General features: G+C 43.6%; 1 protein-coding gene across 1 annotated transcript in view; it reads left to right on the top strand.

The window, feature by feature from the left end:
• Nucleotides 1-1,291: 1,291 nt before the first annotated feature.
• CAB39L (calcium binding protein 39 like) overlaps nucleotides 1,292-26,828 on the top strand; it is a 169,672-nt gene continuing 144,135 nt past the window's right edge. The window contains exon 1 of the mRNA XM_082246332.1: nucleotides 1,292-1,401. The gene's annotated coding sequence lies outside the window, so the exon portion shown is untranslated. The remainder of the gene's footprint in view (nucleotides 1,402-26,828) is intronic.

Below are 26,828 nucleotides of genomic sequence, written 5' to 3'. Positions count from 1 at the left end.
CAGGGGCCATCCCGAGAACTAGGGAGCCGCGCAGGGGCCATCCCGAGAACTAGGGAGCCGCACAGGGGCCATTCCGAGAACTATAGAGCCGTGCAGGGGCCATCCCGAGAACTAGGGAGCCGCGCAGGGGCCATCCCGAGAACTAGGGAGCCGCGCAGGGGCCATTCCGAGAACTAGAGAGCCGCGCAGGGGCCATTCCGAGAACTAGGGAGCCGCGCAGGGGCCATCCCTGAGAACTAGAGAGCCGCGCAGGGGCCATTCCGAGAACTAGGGAGCCGCGCAGGGGCCATCCCGAGAACTAGGGAGCTGCGCAGGGGCCATCCCGAGAACTAGGGAGCCGCGCAGGGGCCATTCCCAGAACTAGAGAGCCGCGCAGGGGCCATTCCCAGAACTAGGGAGCCGCGCAGGGGCCATTCCTGAGAACTAGAGAGCTGTGCAGGGGCCATTCCTGAGAACTAGGGAGCTGTGCAGGGGCCATTCCTGAGAACTAGAGAGCTGTGCAGGGGCCATCCCGAGAACTAGGGAGCCGCGCAGGGGCCATTCCTGAGAACTAGAGAGCCGCGCAGGGGCCATTCCTGAGAACTAGGGAGCCGCGCAGGGGCCATTCCGAGAACTAGAGTGGTTAAAGGCTAACTCCATCTCTTACACCATGTTACACTCACACCGTGGCATCATTCATTCACAGAGACCTGGAAATGAACTACAAGTCCCATCTTGCTCTGCTCCTATGATGGACTCAATGCTCTGCAGGCCTAAATGTAAAACCATAATAAATGCCCCTTTCGTTCTTTCATCACTGGGTGTATTTAGCATTTTCCCACATGATGAACTGTGCCTATAAATAAAATGTGACCATTGAAAGCCCCTCCAGCAAAGTCTTCCCTTCCCAAATCCTCCCACTGTCACTCCACCTGCCTGAGCAGAGGACAGAAGTCATGTCATATGAGGTGTGACCACACCATAGTAAATATAATGATCACATCACCTCCACGTACTTCTCCCTTCCATAACACTGACTTCTATGGCGTCATTACATGGCAGCCTCCAACCCCCCACACACACCGAGCCCCCTCCGCTCAACACCTACCGAGTCCAACCATTAAACATCCGCCAACTCCAACCCGGAACCCAAACACAAGCCTACAACGTACATCCTGGCCGCCATATTTTGTTTGGCAAGCCCGGAATTTCCCCTCAGCTGACGAGTCACGTTGTCAATAAAGTTTTGTTTACAGCGCGCTAGCCACGCCCTTCGCCGCTCCTCCTCTCGCGCCGTGTCACTCACGGCTGTTGGCATGGCAACGGAGCAGTGTCACAGCTGGGCAGTACGGAAGCGCCGGCTCTTCCTGACACGAGAGGTGGAGAGAGAAGACAGCGGAGGGCGGCGGCGGTCACCGGCAGGTGTGTGTTCCTTACTTCTATCACCGTATGTGTATATTTATGTGTGTGTGACATAGGAGGGGGGATGTGTGTACACTCCGAGCTGTGACACTACCATGACACTCCGCTCAGGCCTGTGTGTGACACTTCAACCAGGGGAGAGAGCCTCTACTGACAGAGAGGACAACTAAAGGCAAAACTTTGTTTTCATCTTAGATAGAGTAAGTGAGGGTTGTCACCCCTGACAGGTTTTTATCCGTGTCCCCATTGGGAGATTTCCCTTCACTTCCTGTCCTATAACCCAAACAGGAAGTGAGAGGAAATCCTTTAAAAAGTGAGAGTTGTCACTAGAACTCTCCATTGGAAGGTTTCCCTTCTATTCCTGACCAGAATTTAGGTTTTCTTTCACTTTTGATGATAACGGTAAACAGTTACGGCTGACACGGACCGCAATAAAAACTGTCAGGTGTTCTAATCCCTCTCTGCTCTATCCGAAACGTAGGCCCTATTTTACCTAGAAAAACTGCAATTTTTCCACTATTGCCGTGACACAAAAAATCCATGGAAATCGCAGCAATGGTGTGTAAGAAAATATATATCGTGTGAAGCTTGGAAGGATGCGGAGCTTCTTCTGTGCGATAAACGTTTGTAATGACTGGGCTGCCCTATGGGTGACACTTGGAAAATCATGAGCCGGTGTCCCGTCAGAATACCGCTACCCATCAGAAAATGTAACGCAAGTGATCTGAATAAAACATGCTTACTGCGCATGTGCCATGCGTTCCAATAGGTTTCCTGATCTGACAGAACACGCAGGCATCAGCAGACATCTTCCTACACGCAGGAAAGTCTTCAATTTCTCACTTATTTTTAGCAGTAAACTCCCCATATATATATATAAAAAAAACATATTAACCACTTAAGCCCCGGAAGATTTTACCTCCTTCCTGACCAGGGGGTATTTTGCGATTCGGCACTGCGTGACTTTAATGGACAATTGCGCGGTCGTGCGACGCTGTACCTAAACAAATTTGACTTCCTTTTTTTCCCCACAAACAGAGATTTCTTTTGGTGGTATTTGATCACCTGTGCGATTTTTTTTTTTTTTTTTTTTTTTTTGATCATGCGCTATAAACAAAAAAAGAGCCACAATTTTGAAAAAATAACAATATTTTCCCCATTTCTTTATATGAAATTCCCCAAAAAAAATGTAAAAATCAAAATTTTTTAACATTTTCAGCCAATTTGTTTTATGCTACATATTTTTGGTAAAAAAAAAATCGCAAAAAGCGTATTTTGATTGGTTTGCGCAAAAGTTATCGCGTTTACTAACAAAGGGAAAGATTTTTGTCATTTTTGTTGTTTTTTTTTTTAACGCGTAATAGCGGCGATCTGCAATTTTTTTTTTTTTGCGGTACTGCGACATTGCGGGGGACAGATCGGACCCTTGACTGACATTTTTGACACTTTTGGGGTTACCAGTGACATTACTGCAGTAATCAGTGCTATATATATGCACTGATACTGTAAAATGGCACTGGTAGTGAAGGGGTTAACTTTTTTTGAGAGGAAGGGGCTGTGTGTGTCCCTAGGGGCGTGATTCTTACTGTGATTGGCTGTGGCTTGAGCTGTAGGAACAGTGATCAATGGTCCTACATAGTAGAACCGTATGATCAGTGTTTCTACACGGGGGAGAATGACAGGCGGCTTGTTTACATTAGCTGCCTGCCTTTCTCCCTCTCCACCGACGATCGGCGAGTGACCGGCAGACATCGGGGTCCGTGACCGAGCGGGAGCTGGAGCGCACTCGCTCCCCAGAGCCTCACAGGCTAGTGACGTACCCATACGTCACTCTGCCTGTGAGGGGCTGACCGCCGCAGTATATCTACTTGCGGCGGTCGGCAAGTGGTTAATACATTAACCACATCCGGACCGCCCACCGCAGTTATACGTCGCTATGCGACGTTAAATACCGGGGTTGTGGCAGCACATAGCTACCATAATGCCAGTATTTTCTTACAGGGAGGGCGGTCCTCTTTCACATAAAAGTGGTCCCATTAGCGGGATCACTTTTATAGACGGCGGGAGAGGTGCCCCCTAACGCCGCTTACCAGTCATTTTACCCCCCTCGCACCCCTTCCTGGCCGCTTACTGGAGCTATCGGTAGCAGGGAAAACGATCCGGTTTGTCCATGTCCCAGGCAGGAAGTCGAGTGAGGGCAAGATGGCCACCACTCAACTCTATGGTCTTGGAGGACCGGAGCGACGTCATACGTCGCTTCCGCCCAACGGCCTTAAGGGGCCCATTTTTTTTTTTTTTGCTTTTAAGTGTAGATGTGAGATCTGAGGTCTTTTTGACCCCAAATCACACATTAAAGGGCACCTGTCCTGTTTATTTCTATTGTAAGGGATGTTTACATTCCTTGTAATAGAAATAAAAGTGATTACAATTTTTTTTTAAAGAGCTTGTAAACCCATACAATTTTTTTTTTTTTTGCAACCTGAAAGAGAAACACATAATGAGCTAGTATGCATCGCATACTAGCTCATTATGAAATACTTACCTTAGAACAAGCCCCCGCCGTGCTGCCCGCTTACCTGTATGACGGCGACATGTCCAGTCGCCCATCTTCCGGGATCGCGGCATCCGGCCATCTGATTGGCCGGAGCCGCGGTGACGTCACTCCCGCGCATGCACGCGGGAGCCGACGGTCACGGCACGGGACTCTGAAGGAACGGCACCAGCGGCCGTTCCTTCAGAGCGCATGCGCCAGTGACGTCACTGGCTGCATGTAAGGTAAATATCTCCTAAACGGTACATGTTTAGGAGATATTTACAGTACCTATAGGTAAGCTTTATCATAGGATCACCTATAGGTAAAAGTTGCAGAGGAGGGTTTACTTCCTCTATAAAGGGACAGTCTAAAAATAAAAGGTAAAATAAATAAGAAAAAAAAAATTAACGACCCCTCCCTCCAAGCTCGTGCGCAGAAGCGAATGCACACGCAAGTCGCGCCCACATATGTAAACGGCGTTCAAACCACACATGTGAGGTATCGGCACAATCGTTAGAGCGAGAGCAATAATTCCAGCCCTAGATCTCCTCTGTAACTCTAACTTCTTATTTTTTAATTCAAAAAAGTTTATTTTTTCCAAACAAAATTGCGTTTGTATAACCACTGAGCAAATACGGTGTGACATAAAGTATTGCAACGATTTCCATTTTATTCTCAAGGGTCTCTGCTAGAAAAAATATATAATGTTTGGGGGTTCTAAGTAATTTTCTAGCAAAAATACAGATTTTATCTTGTAAACAACAAGTGTCAGAAATAGGCCTGGTCCTTAAGTGGTTAATACATTTTTATTCCTATAATATTCTAGTAAATACAGCGACAAGCCTGCAGACAGAAGGGGGCAGCGGCCATCTTGGTACACCCAGCACTGCTCAGCGCCGAACTGATTATATAGTGAAATAGACTATTTTACTCAGTCGTGGTGAAGTAGTCTATTTTAGTATATAAGATGAGTTAACTGCTAAAAAAAAGTGTGAGATTGAAGACTTGCTTGGGTGTAAGAAGATGTCCGCTGCCGCCTTCGTGTTATGTCAGATTGGGAAACTTATTGAAACGCATAGCGGCCATGTTGGAACGCTTAGAGCATGCGCAATTAGCAATTTTGCTCGCACCGTCACTTCCGTTGCATTCTCTGATGGGTAGCGGTATTCTGATAGAACACCGGAACATGCATTTCTGCTATGCAAAGTGTGAATGGGGCCTAAAAAAAATAAATAAAGTTTTGCCTTTAGTTATATTTTAAAATGGAACTAAACCCATCAATTTACCGGTTTCAGAATACAGTTACATTCTCATCTCAACCAAACTGTCAAACCACCCAATGGCTGATGTCATAACTGATCACATGTGCAGCATCATGGCAACTGCAGATCAAGCAGAGGCCAACATGGCAGCTTCCTTAGCTGAAAAGGATTGGAGGGTTTAGTTCTGCTTTAACCACTTCAGCTTCAGAAGGTTTTGTCCCTTTAATGACCAGGCAATTTTTTGCTACTGGCACTGCGCTACTTTAACTGGCAATTTTGCGGTCATGCAACACTGTATGCAGATTAAAGGGGTTGTAAAGTCAGAAGGTTTTTTATCTTAAGGCATTCTATACATTAAGATAAAAAAAAAACTTATGTGGGCAGCAGCCCCCCTAATACCTGAGCAACCTCTCAATCCAGAAATGTCTCAGCCATACGGGACTCTCCCTCCTGATTGGGTAAGACACAGCAGCGGCACCATTGGCTCCCGCTGCTGTCAAAGTCAGTTAGCCAATGAGGAGAGAGAGGGGGTGGGGCCGAACCACAGCTCTGTGTCTGAATGGATACCCGGAGCTGTGCCTCGGATCGGGTGTCTTCATAGCAAGCTGCTTGCTGTGGGGGCACCCAAAGGGGGGGGGGGGACCCGAGAAGAGGAGGATCCGGGCTGCTCTGTGCAAAACCAACCTTGAAGAGCAGGTAAGTATGACATGTTTGTTATTTTTATTGAGGAAAAAAAAAACAAGACTTTACAATCACTTAAAAAAAAAAATATATATATATATAATGTGTGTGTGTGTGTATATGTATATATATATATATATATATATATATATATATATATATATATATATATATATATATATATATATAGTGTGTGTGTGTGTGTGTGTGTATGTATGTATATATATATATATATATATTTATTATTAATATTATTATTATTTTTACAGAAACAGAGCTTTCTTTTGGTGGGATTTGATCACCATGGGGTTTTTTATTTATTATAAATAAAAAAAAGACTGACAATTTTGCTATACTATAAAACATATTTAATCAAAAGAATTAAATTCTTATAAAATTGGGCCAAAATGTATTCTGCTACATGTCCTGGTAGAAAAAAAAATCACAATAAGTGTATGTTGATTGGCTTGTTTGAAAATTTTAGTGTCTACAAATTCTGGAGTATAAAGTGGAATTATTATTATTTTTTCTATACTAGCGATGGTGGTGATCAGCGACTTTTATAGTAGGACTGTGATAGTACCGGTGGCTAACTGACACTGGAGGGGATATGTGACACTGGCTGGGAGGTAGACTAACTGCCACTGACATCACCAGTGACACTAATACAGTGATCAGTGATAATACTGTCTCTATACTAATGACACTGGCTGGGAAGTTTTTTAGCAATAATCTCTTATTTTATACACGTAGCTGTGATTTGCACTTCTACCCACTGACTATGTAAATACCATGCAGCCAGTCACATACAATAATTTCATCAATACCATGTAGAATTGGAATGCAGACTTCATTGCTCAGCTGCATCTGGTGAGTGTCCGTAGCGGTGGGAGCTTCTCTAGGCAATGGGAAGGATATACACAGATTGTCTTCCCCTGTGAGTGTACATAAAGGGAGGGTGTGGTGTGAATTGTAAACGAGCTGGTCCTGTCAGTGTGTATGTTTACACAGAGTGGCATGTGATGAATCTGATGATGAGATGACAATACTTGGTCCTTCCGGTGGTTTAGACAATGTCACCCGGGCATTCTGCCAGCATACAGTGCTTGCTGTAGCGTGTATTATGAGTTTTTTCCATAATATAGGCACAGCGATGACCCCCCGTTCTAAGTCTGTCATCACAATCTTAGGGGACCTAACACGTAACAAGTATTCAGGGTAGGAGATTTAACATTGCAGACTTCACTGGCAGCATGCCTGTTCCAGCTCAGAGTAACACTGTAGTGAAGCCACAATAAAGATAAGTCTCCTGAAGCCTGGATCTGTAGAAATCCCCAAAGACTGGCTAATTTATTGCAAGAGCAACCAACCTGCCAGTGCCAGCCAACAAATATACCTCATTTAAAGTTGAACTTTTAGAAAAATATGACTAACTGGATGATATTTTGCTAAATCACTGAATATCATAAACCAGGGCTTCCCAAACTTTTTTGGGCCAAGACCCACTTCTGCATACAGTTATTTTTCTGGACCCATTTGCTTGTAATTGACTATTGTAAAGCGCTACAGAAACCCAGAGTCCCCATGATGAGGAGCTCTATGCTGGTCTTGGTGTTCTGGCTCTTCTCCTTCAGATCCTCTACTGGGGTCACAGAAGCTGCCATGAACTCCTGACACCGCCGGACCACCTGGTCCTCCTATGAAACCAAGGCTGCCGTTTCTGCCCGCTATAGCTGAGCCTGAGAGAATCCCGCTGCCAGTCTTGCCACCCCCGCTGCCGCCAGCAGGACAGAGGAGCTGGCTCTGCACTCCATGAACATGCGATTTTTTACTGTGTGACTTTAACGGACAATTGCGCGGTCGTGCGACGCTGTACCTAAACAAATTTGACGTCCTTTTTTTCCCACAAACAGAGCTTTCTTTTGGTGGTATTTGATCACCTGTGCGATTTTTACTTTTTGCGCTTTAAACAAAAAAAAGCGTAAATTTTGCAAAAACAACAATATTTTTCACATTTTTTTATATGAAATTCCCCCAAAAAAATGTAAAAATCAAAATTTTTTAACATTTTTGGCCAATTTGTTTTCTGCTACACATGTTTGGTAAAAAAAATCACAAAAAGCGTATTTTGATTGGTTTGCGCAAAAGTTATTGCGTTTACTAACTAAGGGAAAGATTTCTGTCATTTTTGGTGTTTTTTTTTAACGCGTAATGGCGGTGATCTGTGATTTTTTTGCGGTACTGCGACATTGCGGCGGACAGATCGGACCCTTGACTGACATTTTTGACACTTTTGGGGTTACCAGTGACATTACTGCAATAATCAGTGCTATACATATGCACTGTTACTGTTAAATGACACTGTTAGTGAAGGGGTTAACTTTATTTGAGCGGGAGGGGTGGTGTGTGTCCCTAGGGGCGTGATTCTAACTGTGATTGGCTGTGGCTTGAGGTGTAGGAACAGTGATCAACGGTCCTACATAGTAGAACCGTATGATCACTGTTTCTACACAGGGGAGAATGACAGGCGGCTTGTTTACATCAGCCACCTGCCTTTCTCCCTCTCCACCGACGATCGCCGAGTGACCGGCGGACATTGGGTCCGCCGTACACACGCACGGACTTGCTGGGGAACGAGCCGGGGCGGGAGCGCGCCTCCGCGGGTGCGCGCTCGCCCGCTATTGGCTCCCAAGCAAGTGACAGGCTAGTGACGTATATATACGTCACTTTGCCTGGCCGGGGCTGACTGCCGACGTATATCGTCGTGCGGCGGTCGGCAACCGGTTAAGCGGGCCCGGCTCAGCGATACCCGACTCAGCAATACCCACTCAAATGCAGCTCGCGACCCACCAGTGGGTCCCGACCCACAGTTTGGGAATTCCTGTCATAAACAATTGGATTTTTTTTGTCATAAAATACTGTTTTCACCTTTTGGCTTCATTTACACCTGAGCGTATAGTTTTTCAGGTGTTTTTCAGGTGTTTGAAAGCAGTCATTAACATCTAACAAAAACGCTTGTAATCAGCCAAAAAAGAAGCTCATGTACTTTTTTGAGCTTCAGGCGTTTTGCTTCAGGTGACAAAACGCTCAGATGTGAACAGGGGCCTTTGAAATGAATGGGATTTTGCTTGTTGGGCGTTTTGAGACTTCAGAGATGAGCGTTCTACGAGCTGAAAAACGCTCAGGTGTGAACAGGGCCTTTTTATTTATTTATTTTTTTCTTTATGTCAGTGCTGCGAATCTCCTCTTGGCTATTTCGGTCACTTCCTGTCTACATGCACATACTACAGTGTCGGTTGCACATCATTGGGTGTCTGTGGCTAGAGGCCACAGTTTACCATCCCTGCACAATGCATAGCTGCTTATATTCTCTAGCTGGGGTGCAGGTGAGAGGGTGACAATGCATTAGCACAGTTGGGAGACAGATGCCACCCTGTAACAGGGAGTATCCAAACTTCATGGCAGGATCACCAGGTTGAAGACATAAAATGATAGAAAGCAACTTTTGAAAGCTTATGACTTTTTGGTGATTTGGTTTAGATCTACTTTAACTTTAAAGCTGAAATGTAATAAACACACTGTATATAACACACACATATTTACAATCTCAGTTGAGTTATTTTGTTTTCAAATACCTCTTTTGAACCCATTGATGTAATCAATGGTTTTGTCTGCTGACCTTTGCACAGAGTTTGGTGGGAGGGCCAGACGGTTCCTGTAAATGTCATAGAATTCTTCATCAAATCTTCTTTTGAGGTATTTATAATAAAGAACATGTTCCTGGCATCCCTTTAGAGGTGCATGCTCATCCCTGCTGGCTACTGGGTGGTTGTTGCTAACTGTACAGTCTGCTGATCAGTTGCTTGATTTGTACAGCTAAGGTCTAAACCACCCACGGAAGCATGCACATCTAAAGGAATGCCGGGATGTGTTCTTTCATATAAAAACAAAATGATTGATGGCAGAGAAAGATGAGAGAGGCAACTAACAGCAAAACAGATCAAATGAGAGGTAATTGATAAATGATTAAAGGTGGGCTCAAAATAGCTGCTGCAGCTATTATGGGGATTATATTGGACATATTCAAGTTTGCAGTGAAATGAGAGTAACCAGTCTCAACATAGGAGAGGTCTTGCTATAACTGTGTGGCAAAGGTAAGGATGGAGTTCAGCTTTAAAGTAGAAGGCAAGTCAAAACCTAACTAAGCTTAAATCTATTACCACCCCCTATTCTAAGCCTATTCTATCTACCTTGTAAAAGGAAAGATTCCTATACTGGCCTATTCTGAGGACCCTGGTTCAGTTACATGATCTTTCCAGCACTGGCTTCAGTGTAGAGAAGAGGTGGCCTAACAACAGTGGCAGAGCCTGTGTGATGACCTCACCCATTGGCTTACCATGGGGCAGTTCCTCCTCTACGCTGAAGCTGGCACTGGGACCCAGTCATGTGACCAGACCGGAGCATCCTCCGAATAGGTAATTATAGTAATAAGTTGAATAATAATCTTTCCTTTTACAGGGTAGATAGAATTGGCTTAGAATGGGGTAGAAGTAGATTTAAGCTTGGTTAGATTTTGATTTGCCTCCACTTTAAAGGAGTTTTAAAGTCGGAAGGTTTTTTTTTTTCTTAATGCATTCTATGCATTAAAATAAAAAGCCTTCTGTGTGCAGCAGCCTCCCCAGCACCCCTAATAATTACCTGAGCCCCATCTCTATCCAGCGATGTCCACGAGTCTGCCGGTCGTCTGGGACTCTCCCTCCTGTTTGGCTGAGACCAAGACGCGGCGCCATTGGCTCCTGCGGCTGTCAATCAAAGTCAGTTAGCCAATTAGGAGAGAGGGGGCGGGGCTAAACCACAGCTTTGTGTCTGAATGGACACACGGAACTGCAGCTCGGCTCGGATGCCCCCCATAGCAAGCTGCTTGCTGTGGGGGCACTCGATGGGTGGGAGGGGCCAGGAGCAACTAAGAGGGACCTGAGAAGAGGAGGATCAGGGCTGCCCTGTGCAAAACCAACTGCACAGAGCAGGTAAATATAACATGTTTGTTATTAAAAAAAAAAAAAAACAAGACTTTACAATCACTTTAAGTGGTGTTATCCACTGGACTGTGCTGTCTATCTATGTTGTGTAAATCTCAAGGCTGGATAGACAAAAATACAGAACATTTGGCAGGTAAAACTGCTCTCGTGTGTATTTCATCGGTGCATTTGGTAGTTTTCCTGGAGTTCAGGTTTTACAATGATCAGCAATGGCATTGAAGTGAACTTGGTGTATTTATTAGTATGGTGTGATCCTGATATTTCACATCTCATAATTTCATACGATGGTGACCTAGCAGTGTGACATCTGTACTGGGTATTAACAATGGTGTGTATTATGATTCTGAATCATCTCAGTATTTTCTTTATATTGTTTTATAATCACAAGAAAACATTTGCTCATGGTTTCGTTATGGGATGACACACCTTTATTGAAGCATTTTAGTCATTGTAAATGGAAGATTTACTATACTGTAAATGAAAACCTACCTTTAGTTTTGCATTGCAGAGCGGTTTATGCTGTTATAAAGAACTCCAATTACAACCATCTCTTAGATTCTGAAGATGGGAGGGCTACTATTATACAAATCAGCAAATCTCTCTTACCAAACAACCAGGATAATTTCCCAAGTCATCCTCCAGGACGGTCACATGAGATAGGCTCCTCCTCCTGCAGGAAACACAAGCACAGATAGGTTTAAAAAGGCCGCCCACCAGCTGCCCCTTAGTTCTTGTGTTTCCTGTCCTGCAAGCATGAGCACTGAAGATGACATTCATCCCCAGTTTATTTATATCTGGTCCAAGGCAGGCGTCCCTGGATAACTCCTCCCTCTGCCTGTATCCAGCTGGTGAGGCAGCCAGTTTCAGGCACCTTTTGGAGAAGAGATGGAGGATACTCTGGGGAGAGCTCTGTGTTTCCATGGGGCTTCCCCTCCCTTCTGCTGATATTCTCCTTGCCATTCCTGCACTAGGTGATGTTGTGGTAGTGGCAGGGGAAGGGGATTGCTATGTCTTCTCCCCCCCCCCCCCCAACGTTTTTTCACTCACCCCTGCTTCAGGCCAAGTGTGGGGAGGGTGAAGAGCCCAGAGGTCACTCATTGGCCAGTCGGAGGTTTCTGTGTCAGGCTGCCCACCACTCATTGTGTTTGGCTTGCGCGAGGGACGCCAAAGGGCTGGGGATCTCACGCACAGCATGCTGCCTTCCGATCGGTCGCAACGGAAATTGCGTTTTGAAGATGGCGCCGCTACTGGAAGTAGTCCGGTGGCCATCTTGAATAGGGGGAAAAGCCACGGCCAGCACTGGGGAAGCCCTCTCTTGCTTTGATTCGCCAGCAGCTGAGTGAGGGGTATATCGGGGTCCTCCCTCCTCTATTCATATATATATATATATATATATATATATATATATATATATATATATATATATCTCTCTATATTCACAAGATGGCGGTGGCGTTTATCAGGAGAGGCTTCCCTCCAGGCGGTCTTAATGGCGGAGGATCTTGCCCCCCTGCCAGAGGCTGCAGAATCAGGCCCCAGCTTTATAATGGTAAGTGGAAGGGAAGGATGTGGATGGGGCACTGCCTTATGTGTGCAGCAGCTCCAAGGGGGGGGGGGGCACCTTCCATCAATGGCACAGGTCTGGTGGAACCCTCCCCTCTGTTTGCTTTTTTGTTTTTTTTTTATCTCACAGCCAAAACCCAGGAAGCTGCAGAGGCGGCAGACAAAACAAAAAAGAAGTACGTAAAGATTCCCCTGGATACCGACAATCTGTTGTGCCATAGATGCATAAAAAAAGGTTATCAACGAGGAGTCTAAACCATTGGCAAAAGACTTCCTAGATTTTAAGAAGGAAGTAATATCCACTCTAAAATCCCTTCAGGCATCTGTTAGCGAAATCAAGAGTGTGGATCAACCATCAACCCGAGGTGTGCACCTCGAGAGAAGACTCTGAGATCTCCAGCTGTCCCTCAGCTGCAGCGGACTTCCTCCAACTCTGAAGAGGAAGGGGATCGCCTCTTTAAAGAAGGCTCTGATTCCAAAGGCAAACTAGAAAAGCGAATAGGACTCTTCAGGCCGTGCAGAACCCCAAAAGATACCTAAACACCTGTTTCCAGCAGAAGAAACGGAGGAACTCCTTAAGGCAAGGAGGGCTTACGAGGCAGGGGCAGCAGGATTTCAGCCTAACGCGGCCAATACCTGGGTAGCCGGGAATGTGTCATTCTGGCTCAAACAACTCCGTGGTGATCTGGAAAAAGTCCTTGGCACAGAGGAGGCGCTGGACTCCCTGCTCTTGATAGAATAGGGAATGGCATATATGGCTGACGCCTCTGCGTTAGGCTTTATTGCTGCTCCCTGACATCCACAGGTGTTTTCAATACCTGATTGAAAACACTTCAATGAACCTCTGTTCTTCAGAGTGGTAGTCTTTAAGGGGTTGAATAATTGTGTCAATGAAGAATTCACAAAAGAAACATTTACTACTGCATTATAAAACCAATTGATGTCATTTTAGTTGCATATGGTTCTTTAAGAAGTCCTTGTAGGATTTCATTCTGAATACAATTACAAATGTACACTAAATTCCCTAAAACCCTTTACAGCATTGGGGGGGGGGGGGGGGGTTGAATAATTTTGAATACAACTGTACTAGTTGTCTTGCTGTGTTTGGCCTCAGGGCCACTTACAGGGCAGCAGCATGTAGCTAGTGAACCTAAAGAATACACAGAAGTCCTGATTTGCATAATTGTTTTGACTCCTAAATTGTTGAAGCAGTTGGATTAATGTAACAGCCATGCAACTAGTATTTTCAGATGGAGAGTTCATGTATGGAAGGTTATGTACTTATGTACTGCAGCAACACATGGAAAACACTCAATAATGCACTAAAAGAAGCGTTCATTTTGAATGGTGTCCCAACACATATACTTAGCGCACTACAACACAATTGCATTATGTCGTGCCACAACAAACAGATGCAACCATCTTTATGCTGTGGTGTGCTGCTCTAAAAGGTTTTTGCTGGCACATTTTTTTTTTTTTTTTTTTCATTGCGCTGACAACCTTATTAAAAATAAATGGCTGCCTTAAGGCAATACGCCTCGGAGCACAAAAATGCGCTTGTTAAAGCAATGCGTGTTAATGCATACAGTGTGCTTAGGCCCTAAAGCCTATTATGAATTCAAATCTAGACGGTTTGCAAAGGATATTGAAATTTGTAGTTTACCATTTCTACAACATGGAGCTGAAGTAGAATTTGTATTACAAGGCTGTGGGGTATTTTGTGTGTAAGTTTATTTATATATATATATATAATATACCGTATTTTCCGGCGTATAAGACGACTGGGCGTATAAGACTACCCCCCTAATTTTCATCTACCGGTAATACTTATACTTAGGTTACCTTGGAGATATTATACTCGGTTTATAAGACGACCCCCCATTTTTGGGCGATTTTTTTTGAGGTTCAAAAGTAGTCTTATACGCCAGAAAATACAGTGTGTGTGTGTGTGTGTATATATATATATATATATATATATATATATATATATATATATATATATACACACAATGGGTACGGAAAGTATTCAGACCCCCTTAAATTTTTCACTCTTTGTTATATTGCAGCCATTTGCTAAAATCATTTAAGTTCATTCTTCTTCCTCATGAATGTACACATAGCACCCCATACTGACAGAAAAACACAGAATTGTTGACATTGTTGCAGATTTATGAAAAAAGAAAAACTGAAATATCACATGGTCCTAAGTATTCAGACCATTTGCTCAGTATTTAGTAGAAGCCCCCTTTTGATCTAATACAGCCAGGAGTCTTTTTGGGAAAGATGCAACAAGTCTTTCACACCTGGATTTGGAGATCCTCTGCCATTCCTCCTTGCAGATCCTCTCCAGTTCTGTCAGGTTGGATGGTAAACGTTGGTGGACAGCCATTTTTAGGTCTCTCCAGAGATGCTCAATTGGGTTTAAGTCAGGGCTCTGGCTGGGCCATTCAAGAACAGTCACGGAGTTGTTGTGAAGCCACTCCTTCGTTATTTTAGCTGTGTGCTTAGGGTCATTGTCTTGTTGGAAGGTAAACCTTCGGCCCAGTCTGAGCTCCAGTGCACTCTGGAGAAGGTTTTTGTCCAGGATATCCCTGTACTTGGCCGCATTCATCTTTCCCTCGATTGCAACCAGTCGTCCTGTCCCTGCAGCTGAAAAACACCCCCACAGCATGATGCTGCCACCACCATGCTTCACTGTTGGGACTGTATTGGACAGGTGATGAGCAGTGCCTGGTTTTCTCCACACATACCGCTTAGAATTAAGGCCAAAAAGTTCTATTTTGGTCTCATCAGACCAGAGAATCTTATTTCTCACCATCTTGGAGTCCTTCAGGTGTTTTTTTTAGCAAACTCCATGCGGGCTTTCATGTGTCTTACACTGAGGAGAGGCTTCCGTCGGGCCACTCTGCCATAAAGCCCCGACTGGTGGAGGGCTGCAGTGATGGTTGACTTTCTACAACTTTCTCCCATCTCCTGACTGCATCTCTGGAGCTCAGCCACAGTGATCTTTGGGTTCTTCTTTACCTCTCTCACCAAGGCTCTTCTCCCCCGATAGCTCAGTTTGGCCGGACGGCCAGCTCTAGGAAGGGTTCTGGTCGTCCCAAACGTCTTCCATTTGAGGATTATGGAGGCCACTGTGCTCTTAGGAACCTTAAGTGCAGCAGAAATCTTTTTGTAACCTTGGCCAGATCTGTGCCTTGCCACAATTCTGTCTCTGAGCTCTTCAGGCAGTTCCTTTGACCTCATGATTCTCATTTGCTCTGACATGCATTGTGATCTGGAAGGTCTTATATAGACAGGTGTGTGGCTTTCCTAATCAAGTCCAATCAGTATAATCAAACACAGCTGGACTCAAATGAAGGTGTAGAACCATCTCAAGGATGATCAGAAGAAATGGAAAGCACCTGAGTTAAATATATGAGTGTCACAGCAAAGGGTCTGAATACTTAGGACCATGTGATATTTCAGTTTTTCTTTTTTAATAAATCTGCAACAATGTCAACAATTCTGTGTTTTTCCGTCAATATGGGGAGCTGTGTGTACATTCATGAGGAAGAAGAATGAACTTAAATGATTTTAGCAAATGGCTGCAATATAACAAAGAGTGAAAAATTTAAGGGGGTCTGAATACTTTCCGTACCCACTGTATATATATATATTTGTATATATATATATATATATATATATATTAAGAATCTGAACTTGAACATGATAGCTGAAGAATAAACATTTGAATCTGATTGGTGGTTTTACTAACCGTTTTAGGTGCAATTCCATGCTATTACTAATTTAAATTTACTCTCCCCTTCTAAATCCTATACGAACATCACTGTAGAATGATCTACACTTTACCTCTACTTGCATCTTCTCAGAGCGCTCCGGGCCAGTCATATGATGTCCCCAGCAGCTGGCTTCAGGGGAGAGGAAAGAGCACTGCCAATAGCTGCAATACCTGTGCTGTGACATTATCCATAGGCTTACTATGAGGCATCTGTTGTCGGCTGTCCCTCCTCTCTCCAGAAGCCGCCGCTGGGAGCTGATCATGTGACCAAACCGGAGTGCTCTAAGAATAGGCAAGTATAGGTAATGTGTAGTCCATTCTACAGGGTAGTTCATATAGGATTTAGAAGGGGAGGAGCAAATTTTAGGTTAGTAATAGCCTGGAATTCTACTTAAAACGGTTAGTACAGCCACCAATTAGATTAAAAAAAAAGTATAATAATCTTCCTTCTACAGGGTAGTTATTATAGGATTTATAATGGTGGTGGGAGCAGATTTAAAGTGGTTGTAAAACCTTAGGCTAGGTTCACACATGTCTGGTGTAAATTTCCCCTCCTTTTTCACTGCAATTTTCATAAGCAGCTGTTTAGCTGCCATTTAGATGCAGTTCAGATGCACATTTTTGGAACCAGCGCCCACCAGCATCTTTAACATTAGCTGGTTGTTAAGGAGCAGGCCAGGAAACTTAATCCTTAACGGTGGTGCATGATGGAGGATGATGATGATGGCTGATGATGGGCATGATTGTTTATTCTTTGAAGATATTCTAAAATGCCATGGACAGATTTAATGGTACCTGTAGAAAAGATCATAAATGCTTGGATCATAGTGATATTTCAAACAAATTGTTTCTACAAATAGTATCACATATGTCTTTAATACTGTAGTCAATCAGTCTATTTAAATGGAGAAAAGTAATCTCTCTGCTGTTTGGTATCATGTGCACCACACTGGACATGAACCAGAATGACTAAATGAGAGTGTCTTGATACTAAAAGAGACTTGTAGCCAAGAATGTCAAAGGTAAAGACTATAAGAGCAGCTCTATTGGACTGAAGTTCATGGCACTGTTGCCAACTGCTCTAGCCACTTCCTGACCAGAGCACTTTTTGCAATTTGGCATTGTGCTGCTTTAACTGGTAATTACGTGGACATGCAACGCTGTACCCAAACTAAATTTGAATCCTTTTTTTCCCCCACAAATAGAGCTTTCTTTTGGTGGTATTTGATCACCATTGGGTTTTTTATTTTTTGCAATATAAAATGAAAAAAGACAGAAAAATGTAAAAAAAAATTATATTTTTTGTTTTAAAAAAAATCCAACAAACTAAATTTTTGTCATACATTTAGGCCAAAATATATTCAGCCACATGTCTTGGGTAAAACAAATTCCAAAAAGTGTATATTTATTGGTTGCGAAAAAGTTATAGCATCTACAAACTATGGTACATTTACTTGAATTTACGCAGCTTTTAGTTTATCCCCAAGGAATTTGCTGGGAGGCATTTTTTTTTTTTGTGTCACAAGTGATTGAAAAATGATAAAAAGAGGCATGTTTGAGCAATATATCATTTAAGTAATAACTTTGTGTAAAAAAAAATAAAAAAAGAGAACCTAACAGATTCCTCCATTCACATTGATCGATTGGTGGTATGCCCACCATTAGAATACCGCCCTGCATCCACCCACTTCTAATGATGGGCATACATGCACTGTTCTTTTTTTTTTTTTTTTTTAGCCCATGGACTGATCAAAAAAAAAAAAGAACCTTTCAGATTCCTCTATTCACATCGATCGATATAGATCAAGAAATCTCTGCCAAGAAAAGCGAATAAAAATATATAGCAAAGCATAGCGAAGATCCTCCCTCTGTGTCCACCCTATCGCCTATGCTCCAGCATATATGCTTTTTTTTTTCTTTTCTTTTTTTAACTGCGTTGGAGAAATCACCTCCTACAGTGCTGAAGTCACAAATTCATGAATCATGAGAGCAAACCATGTTGCTGTCAAAATAAACAAATCAGTGCTGCAGCTGAATGGCGTACCTGCAAAGCAAACAACGGTTAATGATCAAACACAGTTTGAATAAAACTACTTTTTTTATTGAAATCTGTGCTAAAAAAAAAAAGAGTAAAAAAATATATAGGGAAGCATAGGGGCAACCCACCCCTATGTTCACCCCTGCCCCTATGCTTCGCCAAATTTGCTCTTTTTTTAACTGTGGTGGTGAAATCACCTCCTACAGGGCTTGAGTCGCTGATTTCACATTATGTGAGAACAAACCATGTTGCTGTCAAAATAAACAAATCAGTGCTGCAGCTGAATGGCATCTTTTTTGGAGTGTTCTTTGGGTAGGGGTACCAGGGAGGACATCTGGAAAATGCCTCTCATGCAGCCGACTAACTGCATCTTGATTGAGAAATTGGGCCACAGCACCTTCTGGATACAGAAGAGCTGTGATGATCTCTTCCTGGAATTTTAGGAAGTATCCACTTCTGTATATTGTGCTGTATATTGGAAGTGACAGTGATCTATTGATACTGCACTTCTTGGGGGCTGGGCGGAGGGGCTAAATGCAGGTGCTGGCAGGTGTCAGGGCTGATCCTACTAACGCTGCGTTTTTGGGAACACTAAATTATTGGGGACGCTAGTATAGTTCTGATCAGATCAAATCTATTGATCTGTTCAGACACTATACTAGTAATGGAGGTATATAGAGTGTGTGTTAGTGTTACTGGCAATCAAATGGTTAAAATCTGACTATTTGGAATTGACCCTAACTAATGCTGACACTAACTAGCTGGTGTCACCCGTGACACTAATACAGTGATCAGAAAAAAAGATCTGTACACTTTACTAGTTACACTGTGACAGTGATACCTGCAAAGCAAACAATGGTTAACAATAAACCACAGTAACAATAAAACATTAAAGTGTAGCATAAAATAGAATAAAACAGTTGGAACAATAAAACGACAACTATTTTTGGCTTTTTTTTTTTCTTTTTTATTCACTTTTTAAAAAAATGTTGGTCTTTTTTTTTTTTTATTTATTTATTTATTTTACACTTTTATTGTAACTATAAATGTTCCAGGTTAGGGTCTTTTAAAATGTGATAGCCATCTAACATCTTTCAAGACAAAAATAGCGGGTGTCACACCTATATCCGTGCTTGATAAAGACATGGCATCTTTTTTGGAGTGTTCTTTGGGTAGGGGTACCAGGGAGGACATCTGGAAAATGCCTCTCATGCAGCCGACTAACTGCATCTTGATTGAGAAATTGGGCCACAGCACCTTCTGGATACAGAAGAGCTGTGATGATCTCTTCCTGGAATTTTAGGAAGGATCCACTTTTTCCTGATGCTTTGTATAGTACATAAGCGTTGAAAATAGCCAATTGGTATACAGACACTTTCATATACCAGCGTCGGGCCTTCACTGTAAGCAATTCATTGCACCTCAAGTAGGCTCTCTCCCCCTGACTAAGTGGGGCATTTAAAAGCCGTTGGGGGAAGCCCAGGTGATTAGATTGCACAGTGACACATGCGCCAATTCCTAATTGAAAGAGGTGTCTAAAAAGTGGCATGATTGTATAGAAGTTGTCCACATATAAATGGTACCCCTTTCCAAATAAGGGTGATATTAAGTCCCAGACAATCTTGCCGCTGCTCCCTATGTAGTCTGGGCAGTTGGGGGGCTCCAGATTGCTATCTTTTCCCTCGTAAACCATAAAACTACATGTATAGCCTGTTGCCCTGTCACAGACCTTATACATTTTGACCCCATATCTGGCACGCTTGCTGGGGGGAAACTGTTTGAAAACAAGGCGGCCTGGAAACGCAATTAAGGAATCGTCAAAGCAGACATCTTGTGGGGGGATAAACAAGGCTGCAAATCTTTGATTTAAGTGGTTTACGAGGGGCTGAATTTTGTGGAGCCGGTCATATCCAGGGGTCAACCCAAGGATGACAGAGTTCATTGTCACTGAAGTGCATGAGCCGCAAAATTTGCTTTTATTGAGCCCTGGCCATGGCAGCAGAGAATACGGGCATATGATGAATTGGGTCAGTGGACCAATATGACCGCAACTTACTCTTTTTAATAATGCCCATGTTGAGAGATAGACCCAGAAAGTTTCAAATTCGGGAACTGTTCTAGGTTTCCAGCCAAATTGTCTGGCAAGGGTCAAATTTGGATTTGCGGCGATAAATTTATTAGCATACAAATTGCTTTGGTCCACAATAGATCCGTACAGATCTTCTGTGAAAAACAGCTAAAAAAGAAAAGGGGAGTAAAATGTGCTTTTTCCACCTGAATTCCGGGTTGGCCAGTGAATGGAGGAAGTACGAGCGCTGCAGTATCTGTGGGCTGCCAATCAGGATTTGCAAGCGCATCAGGAAGTGCACTATGGGCTCTACAGGCCTGCGTTGGAATCCTTGGTGGCTGCAGGCCACTACTTGTGCTAGCCGCCGCACCAGCTTGAACTGTACTTATGGGACTTAGCACGTCACCAAGTGATACTGCAGTGCCGGTTTGTCTACAACCAGGGTTTACTGGGCTGCTGGTGCCAGTTCACCAGGAGGTTGAGAGGCACTAGTACTGACACTCTGCTGCATACGAGAATCATGCGGTTTTTGCACCTCAGCAACAGAAGAGCGGTGTAGCGTTCACCTGACCTTAGCAGGGACCTCTACTTACTCCATCGTCAGGGCTATCTGTCAGGGTGCCGCTGCTTTCTACAGATTCGTATACTGAGCCTGATTCTCACAGTGAGCTCCCTATTGCTCTCATCTGTCATGCTCAGTATCCTGTAGACCTCTTCACTAGGTACTAGTGTGACTCACAGGTAAAGAAGCACCTGTTTGTCGAGAATGTTTGAACTGCTACAAAAAAAAAAAAACTGCTAGTGCTAGATGAGATCAGGCCTGACTCTGCTAACGCTGTGGTTTGTGTGCTGTATATTGGAAGTGACAGTGATCTATTGATACTGCACTTCTTGGGGGCTGGGCGGAGGGGCTAAATGCAGGTGCTGGCAGGTGTCAGGGCTGATCCTACTAACGCTGCGTTTTTGGGAACACTAAATTATTGGGGACGCTAGTATAGTTCTGATCAGATCAAATCTATTGATCTGTTCAGACACTATACTAGTAATGGAGGTATATAGAGTGTGTGTTAGTGTTACTGGCAATCAAATGGTTAAAATCTGACTATTTGGGATTGACCCTAACTAATGCTGACACTAACTAGCTGGTGTCACCCGTGACACTAATACAGTGATCAGAAAAAAAGATCTGTACACTTTACTAGTTACACTGTGACAGTGAGTGAAAGGTTTAACTGGGGACGATCAGGGAGTTAAAACTTTATTATAAAATATGTGGGGACCCTGATGCTATACTAAGACTGACACTGATGCTAACTAGCTATGTAGCGTCACTCATGACACTAATACAGTGATCAGTAACTTATCTTTATCCTGTATATAGTGACACTGTGACAGGAAATTTAAGGGTATTAATTGGGGGTGATCAAGGGTTAAACCTTTATTAGGGGATATATGGTGGGAACCCTAAACCTATCTGGGACTTCCGCTGGCGCGAACTGTCGTCACCAGTGACACTAATACAGTGATCAGTAAGATATCTGTATACTGTATATAGTGACACTGTGACAGGGAGAGTTAACTGGGGGGGGGGGGTGATCAGGGGATTAAATGTGTGCCTATGTGTATTGGTGTCAGTGTAGTGCTTGTGTACTCACTGTGATGCTCTCTTCTCTCACGCTAGAATCGAATAGGGCACCAGGAGAGAAGATTGCATAATTTCTTGTGCCTGTGTTTACATTACACAGGCACAGGACGCTCTGCAATTGGTCAGAAGGGATCACCAGGTCCAGGCCATAAATCATTGGCCCGGACCTGATGACTGATCAGTTCGGCCTGAGCGCGCCCCTGACCCAGGAGCACGCATCATGTACCTTTTCGTGATTTTGCACAGCCGGGTCGCCCTGCCGCAGTATATATGCGTTGGGTGGTCCCGAACTAGCTAAACATGGCCACACTAGGGAAATCCACCCCATATTGAACCAAAGGATAGTGCAAATGGTAGACAAACTGAAGATCAAAGTACAACAGTATTGTACTTGTCAAAGGAAGAAGACCCAGGAGAACTTCCCTGTTTATTGGGAAACATAAAAAAGCTAGACTGGAATTTGCTAAAATGCATGTTGACAAGCCAGAATGCATTTGGGAGAAAGTCCTTTAGACAGATGAGACAAAACTGGAGCTGTTTGACAGTTTACATCAGTTCTACATTGAACAAATCTTGCAGTTAAAATAAAATAGAGAATTTGTAATGTTTTGAGGCTGGTTTGCTGCATCTGTCACAGAGTTGAATCTCTGCTGGGCACAATAAAATCTCAAGACTATCAAAGAATTCTGGGAGGAAACATACTGCCTACTCTCGGAAAACTCTGTTTCAGTCATATGTCATGGGTCCTATAACAGGATAATGAATCAAAACACACAGTTACAAACTTTCAAGAATGGCTAAAATCAAAGCATTGGACTAATCTAAAGTGGCCTTCTATAAGCCCTAATATGAACCCTAGCAAACACATATAAAAGAGCTGGCACATGCAGTCTGGAGAAGGTACCTGTCACAAGTTAGCCTATAGTCTTGTCTGTATATTCTTACCTCCTTGCTGCAGTGCTTCTGTTTTGCCTCCCTTCACATGTGGTGTTTGGGCTTCTCTGTTCTCCTATGGGCATCGCCTGCTCCACTGTGGGTTATATCCTGTTCCTGTCAATTACTTCCTGGGTCACCTCCCTGTTTGCTTCCCTATATATACACATGCTCCGTGCACTGTTCCTTGCTTGAGCAACTTTGCTGTTCTCTGAGCTCCCATCCGTGTATCCCTTGGCTATTGTATCTGATCTCCTGTGTACCGACCCGGCTTTGTTTCTCCATCTACGTTTGTCTGCTGCCTGTCCTGACCTCGGCTTGTCTCTTGGATCTCCTATAGTCTCCTGTTTACCCTGCACACGCCAGCGGTCTCCACATTCTCACCTGGGCCTACCTGGGGGCCGCGACCTGGTTCCAGTCTGCTGCAAGTCCATCCCCACCATCAGGGGCCCTGGTGAAGAAGCAGGCTGGGGCTTAGACTCCGCGCCCTGGGGAATCCTGAGCTGGGGATCTATAAGGGCTCACTACCACAGACCCGTAGACAGTACCCTTCAAAACCAAGACAGCTGGAGCAGTTTACATGAGATGAGAGGGCCAAACTAGCTAGCCGTTGGTTGTTGCAGAAGTCTCATTGAGAGCAACAGAAAATCAATTGTTTGCAGTAATTTCCTCTAAAGGTTGTGCAACAAAATTTAAAAATTATTAAAATTATTAGTTAAAATTTTTAACAGTTATTTATAGAAAACACCTTGGGTGGAATATTAGGTTAAATGTCCCATAATTTTTGTCCATGCCAATTTTTGTCCATGTCCATGCCAATATAAAGCCTAAGTTTAGTCAAGATAAAAAAAAAGGAAAAGCACAAGGGACGTTACTTACTATAATTCTGATGTGTCCATCGTGGTGCTGGCTTCTGCATTCATTGAAATCTTCCTCCATCGATTTCACCCTAACTCCAGCTATTGTATGGCTGCTATGAATGGAGGAATCAAGCAGAAAGGGGGGTGGGGGTGGGGGGGGGGGCATGGTAGAGCACTCGTGATGAGTGCCTGTCAAAGGTCAAGATTGTGGAAGGTGGGCGTCTATGAAGGAAGATTTCAGTGAATATAGGAGCCAGTATCACAAGGAACACATCAGAATAATAGTAAATATTCTGGTGATTAAAAGCAAAATCAGATTTTTTGTTTGCTTTTGGTATAAAATATACAATTTCAAGTTATTTTAAAGAAAATTCTGGCTTTTTTCATAGAAGGGTAACAACATATTTGTCTGTGTTTTGTATATTACATTTTTTGTTTTTTGGTTTAGTTATGCTTTCCTTCAAATTCGTATTTACTTTCCTCTCACCAAAGTTTTAGGTATTTCTGTGCCAGGACCAATGCAGAGACCACTTGCTGCCTGTGCAAAAACAAAACCGCTTTGAAATATGGAATCCAAAATCACTTCTTCATAATAAGATGCCAATGAAAAAAGCACTGGTTGGCAATAGCTAAAATACAAATTCTTTATCCCCCTGAAAGTCACGTGAAAATGCCCTAAACAACAGCACAAAGAGCTACATTATTATAGAGCCTGTAAGCATTGCAGGGACCGGTCTCCCATGTGACATTGTACTACCTGATGAGTTTGGAACAAAGGGACACTGTTTTCTCTACTTATAACCTGAAATTGTAGGAGAATGTTAGCTATCCCAAGTGAAGGATAGAATGTTATTTATAGAAAACACTTTGGGTGAAATAAAAAAAGGTTAGGACCAGTTTTTAAAACTTTCCATATTTCTACAAATGTAGGGGGAATCTGTACTAAGGGCCATGTGCCATTTACAGAAGGTGAAGTCAGCAATGCAAGTACAGTAAACCCCTGTCACTGAGGGTTTATCTTTGGCCCTGGCGCTAAACCTGTCTTCCTAGAGCAGAAGTCTCCAAAACTGTGGCCCATGGGGCAACACTCCATCTACTGGCACCAATGTTGGGGCACTATTCCTCTCACTGATACCAATGATGGGCCACTACTTCTCCCACTAATACCAATAATGGAGCACTATTCCTCCCACTGATACCAATAATGGGGCACTATTCTTCCCACTGACACCAATGTTGGGGCACTATTCCTCTCACTGATACCAATGATGGGCCACTACTTCTCCCACTGATACCAATAATGGGGCACTATTCCTCCCACTGATACCAATAATGGGGCACTATTCTTCCCACTGACACCAATGATGGGGCACTATTCCTCCCACTGACACCAGTGATGGGGCACTATTCCTCCCACTGACACCAATGATGGGCCACTACTTCTCCCACTAATACCAATAATGGAGCACTATTCCTCCCACTGATACCAATAATGGGGCACTATTTCTCCCACTGATACCAATAATGGGGCACTATTCCTCCCACTGATACCAATAATGGGGCACTATTCTTCCCACTGACACCAATGATGGGGCACTATTCCTCCCACTGACACCAGTGATGGGGCACTATTCCTCCCACTGACACCAATGATGGGGCACTATTCCTCCCACTGACACCAGTGATGGGGCACTATTCCGCCCACTGATACCAATGATGGGGCACTATTCTTCCCATTGATACCAATGATGGGGCACTATTCCTCCCACTGACACCAATAATGGGGCACTATTCTTCCCATTGATACCAATGATGGGGCACTATTCCTCCCACTGATACCAATGATGGGGCACTATTCCTCCCACTGATACCAATGATGGGGCACTATTCCTCCCACTGACACCAATAATGGGGCACTATTCTTCCCATTGATACCAATGATGGGGCACTATTCCTCCCACTGACACCAATGATGGGGCACTATTCCTCCCACTGATACCAGTGGTGGGACACTATTCCTTTCACTGACACCAATGATGGGACAGCATTCCTTCTGCTGACACAAACCATGTGGCACGATTCCTCCCTTAAATACCAATGATAGGCACTATTTATGCCACTGTGGGGACTCTAATCTTCCCACTAAAACCACTCATAGGGATTTGATTGCTCCCACTGATGCCAGGGCATCTTCTACTCCCTCTGGCCACAGTCTGCCCCCCTTAAATCCTGAAGGACAGTAAACTGGCCCTTGTATTTAGAAAGTTTAGAGAACTCTGCCCATGTTTTGCCCCTCTATCCAAGGAGGGTCCCTAAGTGACCAGCAAGAGCAACTTTTATTTGATATTGAGATGGTAGGTTGGTTATGTTTAAAGTGGAACGCCAACATTAGAATACCCCTAGCCAGTCTGGTGACGTCACAGCAGTTTCTTTGGCAATGGGAGTTTGGACTTCTTCCAGGGCTAAGTGGCGCTCAGCTAATGATGTGTGAGGTCTTCTCAGAGTACTCTGAGTTCAGTGTGCGTGATGGTGCACTCTATAGGGGGGAATGTAAATTACAGACTGTGCTCACAGATAATGGGCAGAAGAAAACAAGTGTCCAAGAGAAAGATACAGATAGCACTAGAGTCGGCAGAGTGGAAAATGGGAAAGAGAATTTGGGGGGAGGGATTTAAGAAATAACAATTAAAATAAGACTGAAGTTCTGCATTAACATCAATGTTGGAGTCAATAGATGGTCCTTTGCACTGCACCTGTTTGGCTTGTATTTTTATTACTTCCTTTTTTTTTTTTTGAGAAACTCTAGCCAAAACATTTTTTTTTTCTTTGGTGAAGTTTTAGAATCTCTGTCAGATGTTGCTGTTTCTTTACCTGTTTGAAACATTTCTTCATATTTCCTCTTCCTCTCCTGGAGCTACAACAGGTGTACACAATATAACATGCTCGATCCACTACATGGCTGAACCATCCTCACCCTAAAGACAAGCCCTCAGACCAGAGAACATTCTTTATGTCATATATAAC

The sequence above is a fragment of the Pelophylax lessonae genome, assembly GCF_965119305.1.
Source record: "Pelophylax lessonae genome assembly, chromosome: 2".
NCBI lineage: Eukaryota > Metazoa > Chordata > Amphibia > Anura > Ranidae > Pelophylax > Pelophylax lessonae.
Note: the sequence above shows the minus strand (reverse complement) of the source record. Positions and strands in the feature narration are given on the sequence as shown.